The sequence below is a fragment of the Pyxicephalus adspersus genome, chromosome 11, assembly GCF_032062135.1.
Source record: "Pyxicephalus adspersus chromosome 11, UCB_Pads_2.0, whole genome shotgun sequence".
NCBI lineage: Eukaryota > Metazoa > Chordata > Amphibia > Anura > Pyxicephalidae > Pyxicephalus > Pyxicephalus adspersus.
The window spans coordinates 48,242,840-48,263,854 of NC_092868.1; positions in this window are offsets into that span (position 1 = coordinate 48,242,840).

Sequence of the window (21,015 nt, forward strand, 5' to 3'; positions counted from 1 at the left end):
ATACAAATTTGGTTCTAACAATAGTTTTACCAATTAGCATTTTTCCACTTTAGTTCTACATTAAATATCAGAAATCATTTAAGCATAATCTTATACCTTCTGTATACTGTACAAAGTGTACCAAGAAGAAAATATTAAACAAGAAGGGATTTAAAATAAAAAGATATCCCATTCCAAAACCATGTAAATTAATGTGGAGTTGTCCTACCTTCCCCTAGACATACATAACTCCACCCTCTGGGAGCACCATCAATATTGCGAGGTTAGCTATTGCATAGTACATTAGTGTAGTTAGCAGCCATTATTCATGGTTAGGTCAAAATGGGCCTGATTTATTAAATCTATCTACAGAAGATAGACTATCATTAGAGAACCTGGATGATCCATGAAACCTGGAATGAATTTGGTTCAGGATTGAAAACATTTGCCAAATATTAGCAAATGATTGTAATAAATCTATTCACCTGGGTTCTCCATGATAGTCTATATTTTTTAGTTCTGGAGAGCTTTATTAAATTAAATTGATTTTGATCAGACTGAGAGTTGTGCATGTGAGTAAAAAAGTACATTTTTGGTGAGTGTTTCTCAACCAGGGTTCCATGGAATCCTACTCCAGAGGTTGCTAAGGATTCCTTAACCAATGTTTGCCCCTCAGGTCAATTTACCTAATACCAAATATCTTTTTGGCTATCTGTAAGGGTGACATTTTTTCCAATGGCCAGCAATGTAAAAGGCATTTCCCACTGACCACTGCACTAATGTACTTTGAACTATGGATATAGTAATTACAGAAGGGTTTCCCCATGAAGACCTGAAAGTTATTTCTAGGGTCCCCCATGTAAAAAGGTTGGGAAAGACTTTTTTTGGTTTATTGTCAATTAATCATTTCTTCCTGGTTTGTTTACTCAGCAATTAAAGGTAACTTTCTGCTCTCCATGCATCAAACAATCACAGTGGTGCCCAAATGAAAGAAAAGTGCAAATTAGTTTAAATATTTTAAGTACTTATGTGTAATAAAATAAAAATGTTCCTATGAGTAATAAAGATGTGGATAATCTATTGCAAAATTTGGGAAATTTTGATTTTAATTCCGCTCTTATATCTGCTTGGAGTCCCATTTTGGGACCTGCTAACTCTACAGCATGTTACATGAAACTAGGAATGACAAGACACCCTTCAACTTAATGATAATGGTGGCATCTAGAAAAAAAACGTGAGTTATGAAGAGCCTTCTAAATGGCACAGTCAAAAACTCTTCCCCACCGACAGGTGTACTTTAACTATTGCAACCTTGTTGACTATGTCATTTTATTTTGATATATTTGCTCGTTATTCACATCCCTGAATTCTTTAAAGCTTAAAAAGCAAATTGATGTCACTGCTATCTGAGATCTAACTATGACAAGCAGTCACCTATCTCATAAACGCACACACATGTTTGAGTTATTATCAGTAGTGACAAAACATTGTATAAGACAGATAGGGGTCACCTGGGTGTTTATTTCATCCAGCACTTTGTAGCTGATGCTGTCAGCGGTGTGCTTCATTTTTTTATTTTTTCAGATACTAGAGATTCATAAGGCAAGCCATCTCATTGTGCTCTGTTAGACTCAGGTAACAGATAGGGCTGGCGGCTGCCTGGTGAACATCAGTCTGGAACATCTGCCAAGTATCTGCGGTTTACCCTTTGTCTTCTGTCATTGTACATTGTGCACATGTTGTGCAGTGAGTAATTATGGGTATCATTTGCATAAACATGATCACTGTTTTGTGGACGCTTAAAAGAGGTTAGTTCACGTTGAAACAATAAAAAAAGGGAGACTAGAGAAGTAAGTTTAACACAACCATTTTAGAATTTTGACTATTTTTACTGATAATTACAACTGGGAGAAGAAACAACTGCCTCGAACGGAGAGACAGGACCACTAGGGGGCACTATGGCTAGAGGTGGTGTGAGCCCTGAGAAGGGCCAAGGCGTAGAGTCTAAGCAGTAACCAGGTCTTCTCCAGAGCCTTTGATGGTGAGGGTGTTGCACCGCTAAATACTGCCAGGTTGCGGTGGGCAAAACACGGTACCAAATCACAAAGCAGAAGATAGTCAAGGCAGGCAGCATGCAAGAGAGGTCAGGACACACGCCAGGGGTCAAATGCCAGGGATCCAGAAGACAGACTCCAGTGACACAGGAGCCACTGCGGGCACAGGGAACACAGGAGACACAGGAAGCAACAGGAGGCACAGGTGACTCAGGAATATCCACAGAAACCAACAGACTGGACAACGAGGGGTTAACGCAGAAGCTGGACAGAGGAAACACTGAATTAAGCGCCAGGTGAACAGGAACTAGCTCACAAAACTAAGGACTCAGCACTAGTGGAGACACGTTGCACGAACCCTGGGTGCAGTATGTGAGCTAGCTAAATAGCCAGGGCTGGTCAAGAGCCTATTTTCTGATTGCCCAGTGGATTTAATTGAATTGATAAAGCTTGGAAACAGAGGCACGCCCAGCGTCAGAACTGCCCGCATGAGCAGGAGAAAGGCGTCTGTGCTTAGTAAGGAAGCGGTAAGTGTGATTTCCTATACAGTCTTCATAAGAGAAGGATAAATAAAAGAGGGAGACTATTAACACCCCAAGATATCAAGATACCCCAACAGTTGGTTTGTCTATGGTGTAGGAATGTTAGCAACAGATCATGAAATATTGTTATATTGATGTGTTAAATCCACCTATATAGCTGCCCTAAAGCACTTTAGGACAATAAATTATTTTTGCACTAGGTTTGTTTAACTTTGCTATTCACAATAAAGCAGAACTTAACCCTGGAGATAACCAGCTGTCCTTGTTCTATGGCAGGTGCCATTATCTTCTCTCCTCTTCAAAATTCCGATCTTTGGCCATCTTGATTAGCAAGACCAAACTTCTTTTACTTGCAAGGTAAACCGGATATCCCTGGCCACAAACATTGATTTGAACAGCTCAGCGAATTTAGATTGTTGTAAAGCAGGCAGGTAAGGATACTTTTTGCAGAAAGGGATATCGACCTTCAACTATAGATATCCTCAATCTATTAAAGCAATGCTTCTCAACAATAGTTCCATGGAACCCCAACAATCCCCCATAGGTTTTTTTAAGCAATAAGCAATTTGTGCCTCTCGGGTCTCAAGTTACGACTGAGACCAATGGTTGATTTGGATATCTGTAAGGGTGACATTACCACTGGTCATCAATGTAAGAGGCAATCATTACTTTGACCACCAAGCGAATGTGCAGGTAGTCCCCGTGTAACATAAGAAATAGGGACTGTAGGGCTGTTCTTAAGTTGAATTTGTATGTAAATCAGAACAGGTACATTATTTTAATATTTGCAATTAGGAGAGATGTTTGACTGAACATATTATTAGGCAGTGAGGTGCAAGTTACTGTATAAAATCCTCACTGTGAGTTAATCACAAACAAAGCAAAAAAAAAAAAAAAACTTCATGGAGCCTAGACATTCATTAACTTCTGGAGCAAGCTGTACTTTGATATGCAAACATATCTGCAACAACTGCGGAGGTTGTCTTGGTCATTAAAGAGTTACAAGAGGCTGCAGAAAGTCATGCAAACTGCCCCCTCCCCACTATCAAGCCTCCATCCGGCACGAGCGAGCAGGGAAGCTGCATTCATATCTAGGAGTCGTCCGTATGTTAATGCTCTTAACCCGGGGACTACCTGTACCATGAACTGGACAATCGTGCGCATTTTATATGAGATATAGAGGATCTCTGGGGACAGAGATTTTTGTAAGGGTTCCACTATGGTAAAAAGGTTGAGAAAGTTGCATTAAAAAATATATAAATAGAGTAGGTAATAGGTAAAAGCAAGGGTTTTTTTACAAATCAAAATGTTGCCTAACTTTCTACCCCAATGGAAACGGTGGCCATAACATTGGTTTTGTGTGTTACATCTCCACAGGAGACAGTAATGCTAACCAGACAGGGATTCAAAAATTTTCTCAACTCTATCTAGAAATAGAAAAAAAAAGTTTTGATAAAAACTACTTTATAACACTCATTTCTATTAGATGTAGGCTAGGCAGGTGAGGAGCCCCCTTCTTATTATTAAATGTATTTATTAGGACAAAATAGCAAAATTTTCAGCAATGTAATGAAATTACAGAAAGGCAATATTTAAAAGTCTAATTACCATGTTGATGAGTAGTAAATTAAGGATAGAAGAGAAGGGAGAGTAGGCTTTTAGTAGGCAAGTGAAAGTACAAACATTTAATATTAGTATATTCTAGTGGTCCCAATGTTAACATTGAACAGCTAGTCTAACATTGATTCTTACGCAATACAGTTGATAAAAATACATAGTGTAAACACTTTTCAATGATGATCAAAACAAGGGGGATAGGAAGGGGGTTATCTCAAGTGCCTGACGCGTTTCGCCAGTCTCAAAACGGGACTGATGCTGTCGGCGTCTCGCCCTCAAATGAGGTAAGCTGTTGATCTTGCGAGATTTGGTTGTAAGGTTAGTGAGTGCATATACTTCTGCCTTTTCAGGGTTGGAGATCATTGGTACGAGGGCGCATGTGTAGAATAATATTTTTATACTATGTAAGAAACCCTTTAACATTGTTGTGTAATTTATTGATCTTTTAGATTGATACTTTGATATCATGGGGAATTTCTTATTCATTTATTTTCTATTCTTTCTTATTTTCACTAGCCATTGCTATGGTTCCCCTAATTTTCTGATCTCAACAATCCCATGAAGGAGCCCACAGGCCAAAAAAGTGTCGGGACCTTGAGATAACCCCCTCCCTACCCCCCTTGTTTTGATCATCATTGAAAAGTGTTTACACTATGTATTTTTATCAACTGTATTGTTTAGGAATCAATGTTAGACTAGATGTTCTATGTTAACAATAGGACCACTAGAATATACTAATAATAAATGTTTCTACTTTCACTTCCTACTAAAAGCCTACTCTCCCTTTTCTTCTATCCTTAATTTTCTATAACATTTAGGCTAGGCAAAACAATAGAAAACTCTTTTGTTATTTTAAGTAATTGAAAAATCCTTCCTGACATTCTCATTCCTTTTTCATGGTGATGAGTAGTGAAAGTAAAAACCGGTGAGGGTAAAATATAATTATGATTTTTTTGCCATCCATTCATTAAAAAAAATGTCATTCTTATCTAATAAAATTGCTTGGAACACTGTAATAGTTAAGTTCTCATCTACAAAGAGTTATATTGTAAAATTTTTAATTATTAAAAAGCAACTGGATTACGCTACATGTTAAGTACCCAAAAAAAAAACCTAATAATTTGTATAATAATCACAATTTAGTTTTACATCTAACCAATTAGCATTCCTCATGTGAACTGCATGTAAGCCACAAATCCATTATCTTGCTTATTTTCTATGAAGCTGCCAGTTAAAATTGGGGTTAATTTCACCGAAATCCGCGTTCTTACAAGATTAAAGCTTTCGCGATAAAGGTCAAGTGGTTCATTTGCATAGAACGTTTGTCGGCCCCCTTCCCACGCTGTGCGGATACTCCGCGTCTACAGATTTATCTGGTAAAGACGTGCTCAGCAGTTTAGCGTTTTTTATTCAACACAGGTCCATCCTTCAGCACAAATTAGTTTTGATGAGTTGCTCCTACTTTGTTTCTGGGTCAAACGTTGTAATTATGACTCTGTTATTTTCAGATTCACAATTAGCCATTTGCCAGCAATATGTTAAAAGCTATTAAGACGAGGTGCTAAGGATCACATTGAAAATACTGGCACATTTTGCATATTTGATACTACAAATGTATTTTATGGGCATAGACAATACAAGAAAAACCAACTTGAAGATATATGTAGGGCGAAAGACTAATTATAGACAATGGTAAAAATCAATTACTGCCATTGACCCGGAATGGATGCATGTCACCACCAGGGAATGTTTCAGTGAATGTCAGACTCACTGCTTTATCAACAAAGCCCTAACTGAGGAAGGGACAAGATCTGTAAGTTTTACAGACGTTTAGTCATATGATCCCCCCTTTAGTCATATGATCTCTGTCCATCTCAGCATCCCCAGCACACTGTGTGCAGTTGAAGGAGATTAAAGAGTTTGTCCTGTAAACCAATGAGCAGATTAGTTTCTGATCATGATTTTTTCCTACTATTGGCTGCTAGTTTTATTTAAGCCTTTCTAGTTCCAGGCTCTGGTTGCTGGATCCTCAGCATGTTACCTGTGACTTTACCCTGCATTAGTGCCATTCTAAATACCAGACTTTGGCCTGACCTTAACTTTGCTTCTTGTCTTCCACCTGCCCCGATCTCAGACAGCCTCAAACTTGATTCTCGCTTGCCGCCAGTTCCAACTTCGATCTATCTTGACCTTGATTCTATACAGCTGCACGCCCCGACGCTAGCCATCCACTTACATTCCTTACAGAGATTATAGCCTACCTGATCTCTGGCTGTCCCTATATCAAGTTATCTGTTCTGCTGACATTCACTGAAACATTCCCTGGTGGTGACATGCATCCATTCCGGGTCCATCTGTATCAATGGCTGTCCCTATATCAAGTCATCTGTTCTGCTCGCCCCTGCTGGGGAGAGCTTGGGGGCCACAACCTAGTCTTCTCCCTGCAGCAAACGAGTCCAGTAAAGTAGAAGTCACTCTCTGGTTAATTCTGTGTCAATCACCATGGTCATCCCGTATCACACAACTAAGTAAATCTCTTGAATAGAGTCAAGAATTACTAATTTTTGGATGGCTAAAGTGTCTACCATATACCTAATTCATCTAGGTATTTCGTAGTTTGCCTGGAATCTAGCATTAAAAGACGCATAACATTTTTATACTTTTTTATTTGTATTATTTATTTACAGTTTGCAAAAGCTTGTATTGTATTATTGTAAGTATATATTATTCCCTATTACAATAGAAAGGTCTCACAGTTGGGTAGGTACCATGACTAACTCTTTTTTCTTTGTATAGCATAGGAAAAAGTATTTTAAAGTGATAGGTATAGTATGCGTGTGTGTGTGAGTGTGTGTGTGTGCTTCCAGTGTCTATTTTTACACTTGAGATCCAGATATATTCTAATCAAGTAAACAGCATGGGTTCCTATTGTTTTTGAGATAATTCTTTATTAATTTTGCAATCACAAGGAAACAAATCATACAAAATTTATATCATAAAAAAGAACAATTCTAAAACTTAAAATCAGGAGAAAGAAAGGAATATTAAGCCTTTGCTAACTATGAATATTATAATTATTGCCAACATACTGAAAAGGGGAGAGAACAAAGAGAGAGAAGGAAAGACTTATAATATAAATTATATTTCATTGCTTGGGTATCTTATGAGCATCTAAATGAGGTAAGGTGAAATTGGAAGACAAGGTTATTTTATCCAGACCCCCTTTGCTTGTGTAAGGTCATATATGTTCTTCAGCACCTCAGAAAAATAAAAATTCTTTACACAATGAATGACTTCAGCTGATTAGCAAGATAAAGTCATAAAAATTTCCTCCCAGGTACTATAAGCAGCTTATCAACCGTGGAAAATTAATGTAAAAAGGTTAAGTCTGGGACAGACATAATTTGAGGGGTGGGGCTGGAATGACTGTTGAACAATCTTTATTCTGTAGGTCTTTCAACTACCATGTAAACTTGCATGTCTTTGTTTATCTACTAGATTGTTGAGGATAACTAAATAACAGGCAATATCAGACCAAAAAAGTTTGAACACCCCGCTATTCTCTCCTTCAGATGTCCTCACTCGGCAGACGTCCCTGCTTGGCTGTTCATAAAACGGCCAAGGTTGACTGATAAGCGTTGTTTAGGGTCCACCAGAATTTAACTCTAATACAAGACACAACCATTTGTCTAGGATGCCAATCATTTAGCATGTGTAGTTAGCTTAAGTTCAGACAGGTGGAGGGAACACAGGTTTAGAGGGAGCTCCTTGCAATATCAGCCACTATGAGGTTCCTAATGAGCCAACGTTTGCACATTTTTCACCAGGCCGTACTTAACCGCCCAATACCACCACCACTCATTCTCTATGGGCATCCACCACATGTAGAATCTTGACCATTGGCAAGGTTCTATGACATTTTTTATTCTTGGTTTATATTAAAATTGATTTAAGCCATAGAGTTTTAGAAGTTAACTATATTTATCAATTATCCAAGTGTAACAGTCTTTTTAGCACCCTATACTACTAGTACAGCCCCTCACTCCCACCAACCAATGGAAACACTGTCTCTAATGTACTTAAGCAACCATCTGCTGGCAGCGTTCTTAATGGTTAAAAAATAGCCAACATTTGTCCTTGTGAACATGTTACTTTTACCACATACCCTACTGGAGAACCAAATATCATACTTATATATAATTAGGTTCCTTTCTTACCTGCAGTGGAAAACCATGGGTTGGCCACTCATGGGTGCATAGGAAATGAGTGGCTGCTGTGCCTGGGATCGTCAAACTGCATGGCACATAATACGTTTGCACGCAGTTGCAGCCTAAATGTGGTTCTTCCAAACACAACCACGTGGCTAAAGCGACTTGTAGCTTTCTAAAATAACACTGAGATCTGCCACAGCCATGCACAAAAATGGGTCCCAACTGCTTCCATCTGAGTGGGAGAGGCTGCGACCGCAATTGTAAACCCCGCAGTTTACTGCGTGTCTAAAATGGACCCCACAGTTCCCCTTTTAGTCTTATTGTAGTGTTTACAGCACCCCCATAGTGAAACTGCACTCCGAGTATACCGCTAAACCTGCATTGTGTGTTTTCAGATGTCTATATCTGTTTCTAAATAAACAAGTGAATACAGATTTTCTCTCCAACAAGTATGTTCGGACAATAAAATGACTTTTGTGCTACCAACTTTATTGGTTAAATTGTTTTCCTAATCTGGATAATAGTTTTCCTTTTTCAGGGACACGGAGCTAGTTCTTTAGCTTTTCTAAAAAAAGGGTTTTCTTGTATGAATTTTTAGATACTGCTACTGCTCATTGTGTATATTTTCTTTCATAAAAAAATAAGTAAAACTATATAACAAGGCATGCGGCATCACTACAGCATAAAAACAATATAACAGCTCAATAGAATCCATTGCTTTGTGCATTTCCGCCCAAAGTGCATACAATATATTTTCAGAATCACATTTTTGCCTCCTTCACACTGGTGCATTTGAATGCCCCCCGGGCCCCCCAAGACATTATTAAAGTAGAAAGCAAGATATCAACACTGGAGCACATTGGAACATGCATGGTATGTGTTTAGGAGTGCTGCGTTAATAAAAAGGGGTCATGGGTGGTATTCAATCTGTTTTGCAGAGAGTGACATTTATGTACAATGCATATGGGTTTGTTTAAAAAGAAGGAAAATGATTTCCGGAGCAGAAAGCAATAAAAATAAGTAAAAAATAAGTAACCCAGTCATATGGCCTATGTTCATCCTGTATACCAATGCCAGGAGTGTAGGGTTCTCTACAATGGTAGCAACAAAAAGTCATTGAATTCCAGTTGTATAATGCTTTACTGGAGGTCTATAAAACCAATAACCATTTTAGGAACACAATGGCCTCTATCGCAAGGAAAATATGAAACCTTCCATATTAGCCTTGAAACGCCTGTTTGGATTATGGAACTATTTAGAAGTATTATACTACTAGAACCTAAGAATGTCACTTTTTTGGTTTTCTGTGATGCTAAAAAGTCAAGCACCCTGTGATTGTAGCATTGGAGTGAAGTATTTGGCTTTATGGAACTCCAGTATAAAAATATATTACTGAAACCTAAGTGTGCCACTTATTATTCTTTGGTTTTATGTGGCACCACCATAGGTAAGCACCCTGTGACGGTTAACATTGGAGTATGAGATTTAGCTCGATGGTGCTCCAGTATAGAAATATACTACTAGAACCTAAGTGTTCCACTTAATATTCTTTGGTTTTATGTGGCACCACCATAGTCAAGTATTTTGTGATTGTATCATTGGTGTCAAAGATATCGGTCTATGGAACTCTAGTATAGAAATATAGTACTAGAACCTGGGTGTGTCACTTAATATTTTTTGGTTTTATGTGACACCATTATAGTCAAGCACCCTGTGATCATAGCGTTCCACCTAATATTCTTTGGTTTTAAGTGGCACTGCCATAGCCAAGCACCCTGTGATCATAGCGTTGGAGTGAAGGATTTGGCTCTATGGGACCATAGTCTAGAAATATACTGCTGGAACCTAAGTGTGCAACCTAATATTCTTTGGTTTTCTGTGGCACGACTATAGTCAAGTAACCTGTGATGGTAGCATTGGAGTTAAGGATTTGGCTCTATTGAAATCCAGTACAGAAACATAATAATGGAACCTGGGTGTGCCGCTTAATATTCTTTGGTTTTTGTGGCCCAACCATAGTCAAGCACCCTGTGACTGTAAGAGATTTAGCTCTATGGGACTCCAGTATTAAAATATGCTACTGAGCCTAAGTGTTCCACTTAATATTCTTTGGTTTTATTTGGCCCCACTATAGTCAAGTATTCTGTGGTGTCAAAGATTTGGGTCTATAGAACTCTAGAATATAAATATACTACTAGAACCTGGGTGTGTCACTTAATATTTTTTGGGTTTTTGTGGCACCATTATAGTCAGGTACCCTGTGATCGTAGCCTTGGAGTGAAAGATTTGGCTCTATGGGACCACAGTATAGAAATATTCTGCTGGAACCTAAGTGTGCAACCTAATATTCTTAGGTTTTATGTGGCACCACCATAGCCAAGTTACCTGTGATCGTAGCGTTGGAGTGAGGGATTTGGCTTTATGGAACTCCAGTATAGAAATATATAAATTGAACCTGGGTCCATTGATTTATTCTTTAATTACTAAGTTCTCCCTGTTGAGCCGAGCAAAGAAAACCCAATGAAAGCTCTACACCATTGCCTGCATTTTTTAAATAGTCTGAAAAATATAGCAGACGTGAAAACACTTTGATGGTATCTGCTCTCCATTATAACTTGGCCCAATTGAGTGAATGGGGGCTAAATGCGTGTTTTATCACTTGTATAAATTGAGGCTTTTCAAATTTGTGAAAAGAAAAAATGTTTACTTTTAGAAAAAAATTGTATTTTTTAGGCTGTGCCATTTTCATAATCTTCCACCCCCCGCACTTCCACTAAATGTTTATGTCCTTTGAAGAGTAATCTCTCCAGCAGACTGATATAAGCAAAGATGGGATAACATATAACCCAAATTGTGAAACACGCTGCTTCATAGCTCACACTCATAGATCTTGTCAAATAGAATATGTGTGTTGTAGCAATGTATCAGCATCATCATTCTCCTGATTTCCTGCAGGGGATTGTAAAAGATGATACAATAAAAGGAAAGGAAACATTTGTTGCTTTGAAACAATAACATAAAGTAAATCTCCCTCTTTCTGAAGGCTATTGCTGCTCTATAGAACTCTTCTAGTGCCGCTTCTGACCATGTATTTTTCACTGGCAATTGGAAAATATGTTTTAAATATTATTTTTACTGTGACATAAAATGTTTCATGATTTAAAGAAATTTATTGATAGGACCAGCCTATTGTAGTGAGTGTCAGCAAATCATTGTTTCCCTTTTATTATCTTTTCAGAGAATTTTGTGTTCTGACTATAAATGTGATGATGTAAATACATTAATAATTTCTATGTTTTCCTGGTGAATATACAATATGTACATTTTATTGGGTTTAGCATTTATTGGGAAGCATTTGCTATTCAAGCTGCTACGTTTGAGCTGCTTTGCATGCAACACAACACAATGCAAAACAGGTCAAATACAGCTTCTGAACTGCCATGTGTATTGCTCAATGGAAGTCAATGGGTGTTTGCAGGACTGCATTTGATATGGCTTGTAAACGCATTTTTAACAGGCAACCTTGATGCATTAAAAGACCATCACTGGAAAAAGTTACCCCCTATCTCTTACTACCATCCCACCCATTTAATATTTTTAACAAAAAAAAAAATATGAAGTTGTATTTACTTTTCTTTCTTCGCCATCTATTTCCTATTCATGCTGTGGTGCTTCCTGAAGATTTTAGGTAGCTTTCTCTTTTTTAAGGGGAAGAGGTTTTCTATACCAAGAACAGCATATATATATATAGTGATAGAGTATCCCTAGAAAGAGTAGAAAAGTGTCAGGAATGGCTCCAGGGAAATGAAAGTGATTAGGTTTGAATAGGTTTTTAAAAGGTAAACCAGGGACTTTAGGGCCCTGGAGCTGGCCAAGGAAGTGAAAAGGGTGGGTTCCTTGGCCCAGCCCAATCCTGACTGGGTTACTATGCACCTGTGTAAGGTAAGGAAGAAGTAATCAGCCAGTGGGATCCAGGCTGAGAGAAAGCCAGAGAGGATTCCAGGCATGGTGGCTCCGAGGTAGCACTTTAGCCTTTGCAACACTAGGTCCCAGGTTCAAACCTTGGCCAGGACACTCTCTGCATGGAGTTTGCAGGTTCTCTCCATGTCTGCGTGGGTTTTCTCCCACATCCCAAAAACATGCAGTAAGGTTAATTGGCTTCCCCTCAAAATTGACCTTAGACTACATTAACCTCCCAACCGCTAACCCCGTACTTTTCCGTGCAAAAAATATTTGAAACTATCGATAACCCTGTACTTTTTCGTCTATATTAAAATCTCGCTTACCTGGTCCCACTGTGCTCATTCAGCGTCGGGTCCATGTTCCAGCGTCGGGTCCGTGTTCCAGCGTCGTCCTCCAGCGTCGGGTGCTGTCTCCTATACCAGCGGGACCGGTAAGATGCCGGCCGGCTTCTTACCTGGTCCCGCTGATCGTCCCACGTCGTTCTCCATCCAGCGTCGGGTGCTTCTAACACAAGAAGCCGGCCGGCGGAGAAAAAAAAAGCCGACCGGCTTCTTGTGCGTGCGTGATGAGTGCGGGAAATTCAAATTCAAACTCATTCATTCATTTTGTATTGGATTGAATACAAAGTCCTGTATCCAATCCAATACAAAATAATTAAAAATAAATACAAAGTATGTATTTTGAATTGGATTGGATACAGGAGTTTGTATTCAATCCAATACATAATGAGAGTTTGAATTTTGTTCACATTTTGTATTGAATTGAATACAAAGTCCTGTATCCAATCCAATCCAAAATAATAGAAAATATATTTATGTGGTTTTGTCTATAGGTATGTGACGTTGGACGGTTGGACACTAGGGAGGTGATTTAGAAAAATATATTACTATACATTATACCGAATTATCACATTTTCAGTATTTTTAATTTATTTATGTATTCTTGTTTAAGCTGATTTTTGTGTTTTTCCTTTAATTTTATTAAAAGTATTTTTTTTTTTTTTTACATGATTGTGTGTTTCAAACATTTTTTATATTCATTATATCTACTAGACCCCTATTCGGACATATTTCTGTAAGTTACAGGTCTACAATTTAAAAAAAAAAATTCATGAAAACCTGTAACGCTTTTGGTACAGAAATCTAGACATCAGTATAACGCCTAGGTGGTTAATGACATATGACTATGGTAGGGACATTAGATAGTGAGCTCCTTTGAGGGACAGTTAGTGTACAGCGCTGCGCAATATGATTGCGCTATATAAATACTGTGTAATAATAATAAAGGTATGTAGTTGCCAAGTCATTTCTTTTGTTTGTAAATTGCTAATAAATAGACAGGCCGGAGCCTGTTTTCATCTGTAACTTTGAAGTCTGCTGTCTGACTCACCGCTGTCTTCTGACCTCGTTGCTAAGGGCGATTTCACAATATATATATATTCTATGGACTGAAATTACATGACTGTTTTGCTTTTTACATGCGTGTTCTCCAACCTGTTTTTGTAGTGCTGAAGAAAAAAAGAATTTTGCCTAGTTTTATCCCAATGCAAGTCTACAGGACAGAGTCTGCTTGACTGGAAACAGCACAAAGGTTTATGATAGCTAGAAATCAAACCAGATTTAAGATCCTATGACAGGATATGAAGCATATTTGTTTCCTGTGTTTCTCAACCAGGGTTTATTCAGAGATTTTTTAGGTGTTTTGGCTATCTGAAATCTTCCCAATGGCTAGCAATGTAAGATGAATTCTTCTCACCACCATGCTAATGTACTGTAAGATCTGGATACAGTAATCAAAGCAGAGCATATGAAGATATGAAAGTTATTTCAAGGGTTCCTCTATGATAAAAAGTTTGATAAAAGCTGATCTTCAAAATGAAAAACACTAAAAAAGGGAAGGATATAAAGAAAAAGAGAAAGAAAGAGAGACAAAAACATATATATACCCCTTCTTTTGCTACTCCTCTCTCTCCTCATTTTCTCTATACATCTAATGTATACATACATATACCCTTACAAAAGGAAAGAAGGAGGGATAACAGAATGAAAAAGAGAGGAATAAATATATAAAAGAACATGGAGAAGAGGTAATAATAAAAATCATTATATTAATATAATATTATTTTTATTAATATTAGTTTCCTTCTGTTTGCAGTTATACACAAACCAAGGAAAAAAGAATAAACATTAAAATGTTACAGAAATAATTATTTGCTAATGTGACCTTTTGATGGAAATCTTTGAATAAATCATAAGTTTTAAACATACATAACTGTATGAAATGACTTGAAAAGTTTCACAATTCCCCATACACAGATGCCAGATGTGGTTTTATAAGAATTTTGAAACTAATGAAAGCTTTGTGAAATGTAAATAACAACACAAACGGCTTCTCAGTAGAGTGATAAAAGAGCAATGTTTTGGGGTTTATACAATGAATTAAAGATATTTGTATATGGGAGATGTTCGGAAAACATTGGTAATTAGATGGGCATTAAACTAGTTACTATTTGCATCATTTTGCACACATAAAGCGACCCAATGGCAGTATTAGAAATGCAACAGCCTTTCTTATAAAAAATAAAAGATACAGAGGCATTGTCCATGCATAAAGTAAATGTATGCAAGCACTGCACTGTAAAATATAATTATATACACCATTACTTATTCATTTTATTAAATTCTTTACATAATTAAAAAACCCTTACATCCTCAGCATCCAACGTGGATTGTGTTTTGCATGCCGGAGTATACCTACTGTAGTCCTTACAACCTTCCCAGCTCCAATGATGTAGGTGCAAGGTTGGTGGTGGCGTAAGAAAAGATTTAATGCTGTTACAAGACTGTCCCTCATGCAATGGTATTCACCCCTGAGGACATGCTGTGAATGCAAGGGGAGTAATTGTGTATGTACAATGCAAAATCACATTATCTTCGGACCCTGTTTACCAGGGAGGAGGACCACCTAATGCCAGAGAAGGTCAGAAAAGGTTCCTGTGTGTCATAAGACCAGTCTTAAGCATACATACCTACATTATGTATCCCAGGAGGTTTCAGGTTGCTCCTTCTGTGCATGCCCAATCTCAGGCATGAACAGAAGGGGCTTACAGGGAATGAAAAAAAGTACATTTTCAAAAAGAAACGTCACCTGAACAGTTTGAGCTCAGGTGATGTAATACACCCACTGCCCTGTGGGCGCTGGAAAGAAGATAATAATCTGGGATGGCATGGGACCTACTGGAAATCGGACTACGAAGGGATTGAGGGCTCTTCGAAAATAAAAGCCTTATTTTTTTTTAAAAAGTTTTAATTTTTGTTTTTGGAGAACTCCTCTCCCAGTGCGGCGGTAAAGACTGAATGGGAAACATGCATCCTCCTAGAATACATACCTGTACATCACATATCCCAGGAGACTTTGAACTGTTCCGATCTCAGGCATGTGCAGAATGGGTTTTTCCGGAAAGCAAAAAATCTCACGCATGCATTTTGCAGGAAGAAATCACCCGATCCCACGCCAAGTAGAACCCGAAAGCTGACAGAAGAAGGTGGCTGTACCCATTGTCCTGTCTGCACCAAAAAGAAAATGGAATTTTTTATTACTAATATTTTTTTATCATTTTTTTTATTTGAAAGTTCTGCTTTAAGATTTATTGGGAAACTAAGAGATAGGAGGAGGGGGACAGAGCTGGGTTTTAACCAACCAACAGGGACCATATGGATGTTGTGCAACAAAGTACATTCTATAAGATGGCCGCATTTAAGCCCATAAAAGTGGCAGGAGACCAAGAGAACAAATGTTCCTGGTGCCTATTATCTCATGGTAGAACAGTATTTACTGGCATGCTGATCACTTCTTTCCCTCAAAATGGATTACCAGGGGATGTCCAAAGAGATGGAGGTACTGATATGATTGTTTCTTTATATGATCCCATTATGTAAAAATGATGTTACACCTTTGGAAATACATTACCTTTCATGGAAGATGATTTATTAAAGGAGTTTAGGCTGTTCGGTTAGCAAAGTGAATTATCACTCTGCAAGGAAAAATTTATTTAGCTTAGTGAATGAGGCAAAACTCAACAATTTCCACCATCCAATTTTACGATAAAAAATTATACATACATACATACATATAATGCTTTATATGTGTTTGGGTATTCTTTACAAAATGAACGTACACTACATTCACTAAGCTAATAAATTATCCTCTGTAGGGTAGACATTTTGCTAAGTGATCAGCCAAAACCTGAATAGTAAATCAACCCCATGTTGTCCAAATGCTCCTTTAGGTATCGGAATTATTGTATGAGCAATAAATATACATGGCAGTAAAGGAGTCATGGGATTAGGCTTTAAAACATGAAATATATAGGGGTTTGCATATTTATTTATATAATAATCACACTGTGGCAAGTCAGTCTTTTGATTATGCAATATTGGCTGTAAGATGAACCAATAAAGAAGAAGATTTCAGGTGTAGGTTATTAACATTTCAGTAGGTTGGGTCCACGGGATACAGGAAAGTGCACATCCGAGGGAAGGGAGGGCGGATTAGGTTGGGGGAGAGAAGCAGAAAGGAATAGCGCAAAATATATAAAAGTGAATTTATCTTTTAAGGCAACCCTTTCTTTTGCTAGTACATTCTTCAACCTATACATAACCAAAAGCAGAACTCCAGTGTTCCTTTTAGCCTTGCACAGTTGTACCGGCTCCTCTTCTCTACTGAAATGATTTCAATGCACACTGTGTGCTGCAGAAAGTCAGAAGAACTCTCTTTATTTCCTAGGAAGGATCTCCAGCATCATCTAGACCTTTCCTCTCTAGCCTGACTGTATCTAGCCCATGGGGACTCATCGTCATATATAGGTGTTACCTAGAATGGTCTGCATAAAAATGCCCCCCCTCCAAACCTACATCAATGGATTATGTAGTTACATAACTCCTACCAAGAGCGAACCAGTGCTTTGCAGGCATAAGGGCTCTTGATAGGGGTACTAAAGCACAATGCTTTGAGTTTTTTAGACGCTAAGTACAGCCCCTGCGGATCCTCCCACCAGACAACTTGCATTGAACAGGAAAGCATCAAAAGGTATAAAAAAAGGGAATTCAGCAATCTAAAAAATTGGCAGTGTCTGCATTCCTATAGAAATGTTACCCATTAGAAAGTGTCCCAGCAAAACTAAAATGAGATTTGTAAAATATAACATATCTTAGTTGCAAATTCCGAGAAAATCAGAAATCGTTTCTTGGGGCTTTCAATAAACCAATTATATACAGAACGCCTCTGGGTTCACATATTGCACTGAATATTTTGACAATTTTTTAGAATATGACAGCAATTGCAGACTGAAAGGGAAATATCATTTTAATAACATTCAAATTACAAAATGGCTTGTGTGCCAGTTGTGTATGCTGTATTAATATTTAATATTGTTTTTTAATGAAAGTGGAGTTTTCCTTTAAAGCTTCCTGACTTTTGACAAAAAGTCAAAATTTACATTTTCAGGAACAGTTTTGTTCAGCTTTCTGAAAGAATGACTGCTTTTGAAATGGCTTATCAAGCAGCCTAATAAGATACCATGGTGTTTACTTACTTGGGGAGCTCAAAGATTCCCTTTTATACCTTTGTGTCTTTTACATTTTGTTTTTTTTTTTTTCCTTCAATATTTAGCGTGGAGAACTTTGGGGCACCTCAACTCGAATCTCATCAAATATTTGGAAAGGCGATCTCTTTAAAGTTTGCATTTCCCCAGACTGGCTTTCTACGCACGTAGAATAAATCCATGCATATTTTTATTGCGGAAGAACTGTGAAATGTTAAACACTGATCTCGTTTTATCACAATTGTCACCGAGGGCGCAATTCATCATCACAAAATTCCAGTCATAAAATGCCACTGACATCCCTTGAAAAAGACGACAATTGCTTTTACCTCAATTTAAAAATAGTTTCTTAGCTTGCAGGTAATGTGATGGATGTAAAAGCAATTTAGAGGCTCTTAACCTGTGATTTAGCTAGAAAACTGTACTTTCTTCTTTTTTTTTGAAGGAACAGATCCACGGGTCTTTTGAACCTTTTTTTCCCTATGAATGTAAAGGATGTAACCATGGAATATGCAGCTATTTGGGTAAGATATCTGATAGTTGCTCTGGAAGCTATTTTAGAAGAAGTGAAGTAGGATGAACTTCAAACCTAATACTGGCTCAATTGATCTTCTCCAGAGATCCAGCTGGTGTTTTTTTTTTTCATTTTTTTTTTTGCTTCACTTTACAATGCGTGACCCCTAATGCGTGACCCCTATATATAGTCCACACATCAATGATATGACATTTTGGGGCTTCACCTGGTCCCCTTCATCTGACAACATTACGGCTGCACATGAAAGGGACCTTATGTGGCCCTGAAACTTTATATATATTATGTTGCATATTAGTTGTGGTTGCCCTTTTTTCCTTTTGTTAATTTAGTTAGGCTATAATGTGTATTTAGGTTCTGTGATTCCCTGTATTGTAATATTTTCTTGTTATCTTGCAATTGTTTCTTCTAGATTAAAGTTTGGTTAAAGAAAAAACTTATCTTGAAACTTTTTTTTCTGGTTTATGGACAATGTGCCCTATCTCATTTCTATAAAATGGCATTATCCATTTTAGTCTTTCTGGAACCCAAAAACTCAACTCAAGGATTCATTACTTTATGCAGTGCCAGTGAGACTTCTTGTATATGCTCCTCCTACACAAACCATTTTATCACATGTATCTATATCATGAAACTGAGAAGATGGAGCACAAATGTAGACAAAAGACCCAAAAACATCATGGAAACATAAGGCCAGCTTTGATAAATCAGGTTCTATGTTTCAATCCTACATTTGTGCTCCAGGTTGTCTTTTTATATGGTAAACGGAGATGTGATGTAAAAGGGTTGATGTAGGTAGAGCATATAACTAATATCTCACTGGCACTTCATACGGTGATGAATCCTAGGGATAAGGTATTGCATTCCAAGAGGACCAAAACAGATTATACCATTTTAATAAATCAGGCAAACAGTTGGGAATTTAGGGAAGCTTAGGCAAAAGGGATGCAGCTTATCTTTTGCTCTTTGTGATAGAAAGGACATAGTTCTCTTTTTTTGTTTTATGGGGTTGAATGAGATCCTTTTTGAACTCTCTGTCCCATTACCCCTTAAATGGTACTAAAGTGTTCTCAGTGAGTACATATTTGGGACACATGTTGGAGTCAACTTTGCAATAATTAGTGTTTCTCCCGAGGAAACTATACGAGCGAAACACGTAGAGACACACTTATAGAGACGTAGGGCCTTTTTGTGGAATTTTTACTCTGGATTTTTATTTTGTTATATATATAAAAAAAAGAAGATTAGTGTGTACACAAAAAGTCCCATCACCTGAATATTTCCATGTTGTACCTATTTGGGATGTGGTACTATTTGCAGGATCTGTTTAAATTGAAGACATTATGGTATAAAATATGACTATTGACTTCTCTTTATGGGCAAAGTGACAGAGGTTCTGATTTATTAAAGTTCACCAAGATTGGAGAAGATAGATGATCATGTGTGAACCAAGATGATGTTGATGATGTGTGAACCAAGATGATGTTAATAGGTAGCAAAGTATTTCAATCCTTAACTGGCACAGAGCAGATAATAAATAGTGAGATTTAGTGAAAGTACAACAGCAATGCAGGTATTGAATTATATTTGTGTGCATACACCTACAATAAGAACATTAAACTCATCCCTTAAAAAAACTTTTCAATAAATACAGTCAAAGTTGTATCACCGAGGTTCACCTATGACGGTCTATCTATCTATCTCCAGGCTTGAAGAACTTTAGTAAACCTGGTCCAATGTCTCCCTAATATTAAATCTGACTTTGAATCCTACAATGAAAGCCAAGAGTTGGGTTGCCTTCCAAGTTTTTTTCTCTGGAGTGTATTCTCCATATATTCCAGTGAAATTCCCACTAGGGGGCTATGACACCATAAAGCTTGTCTTATTTTTGACAAGCTGACAATGACAAATGACATTGGGATTATGCTACAGATTTAATACTATGAAATAAAATCTTAGTTTATTTTTGGTCTCTACCCTGAGAATAAACACTTACAGGTGTACCTTGCGAATTCAATATAATTCCTAGGCAATCAATGTCAAGGTAACATACGTGAAAGTATAACTTTTCCTCCCCAAAGGTGGAATTTCTTTCAGAAATGAAATGTAGAGCAAGGATGCTTATTTTTTATGTAACTTTGTGAGTCATGGGTTTTTCTAATCGAATGGTACGAGCATAATTTCAAATGCAAATCCCGCATTATTCTGGCAGAATTATTAAGATAACTTCTGAAACATTCCAAGATTAAACCTTTTCATGCCAAGCCAGAAAATTCCTCTCCTCAGCCTGTGCAAGTCATTATTATATTTCAGCCTTTCAGAAATGTTCAGCACTTGTAAATAGTGGCGGTTTCATTTCAGGATGTGTTATGCTGAAATAATTAGCATTCCAAATTTATTTGATGAAAGTGAGGAATTCTTTCATTTAGGGCATCTCATAATATAGGAGAAATAATGCATCTGTGATAAAATGATTGGATAAACACCACTTCTAACCAGTAACCCGTTCTTCTGC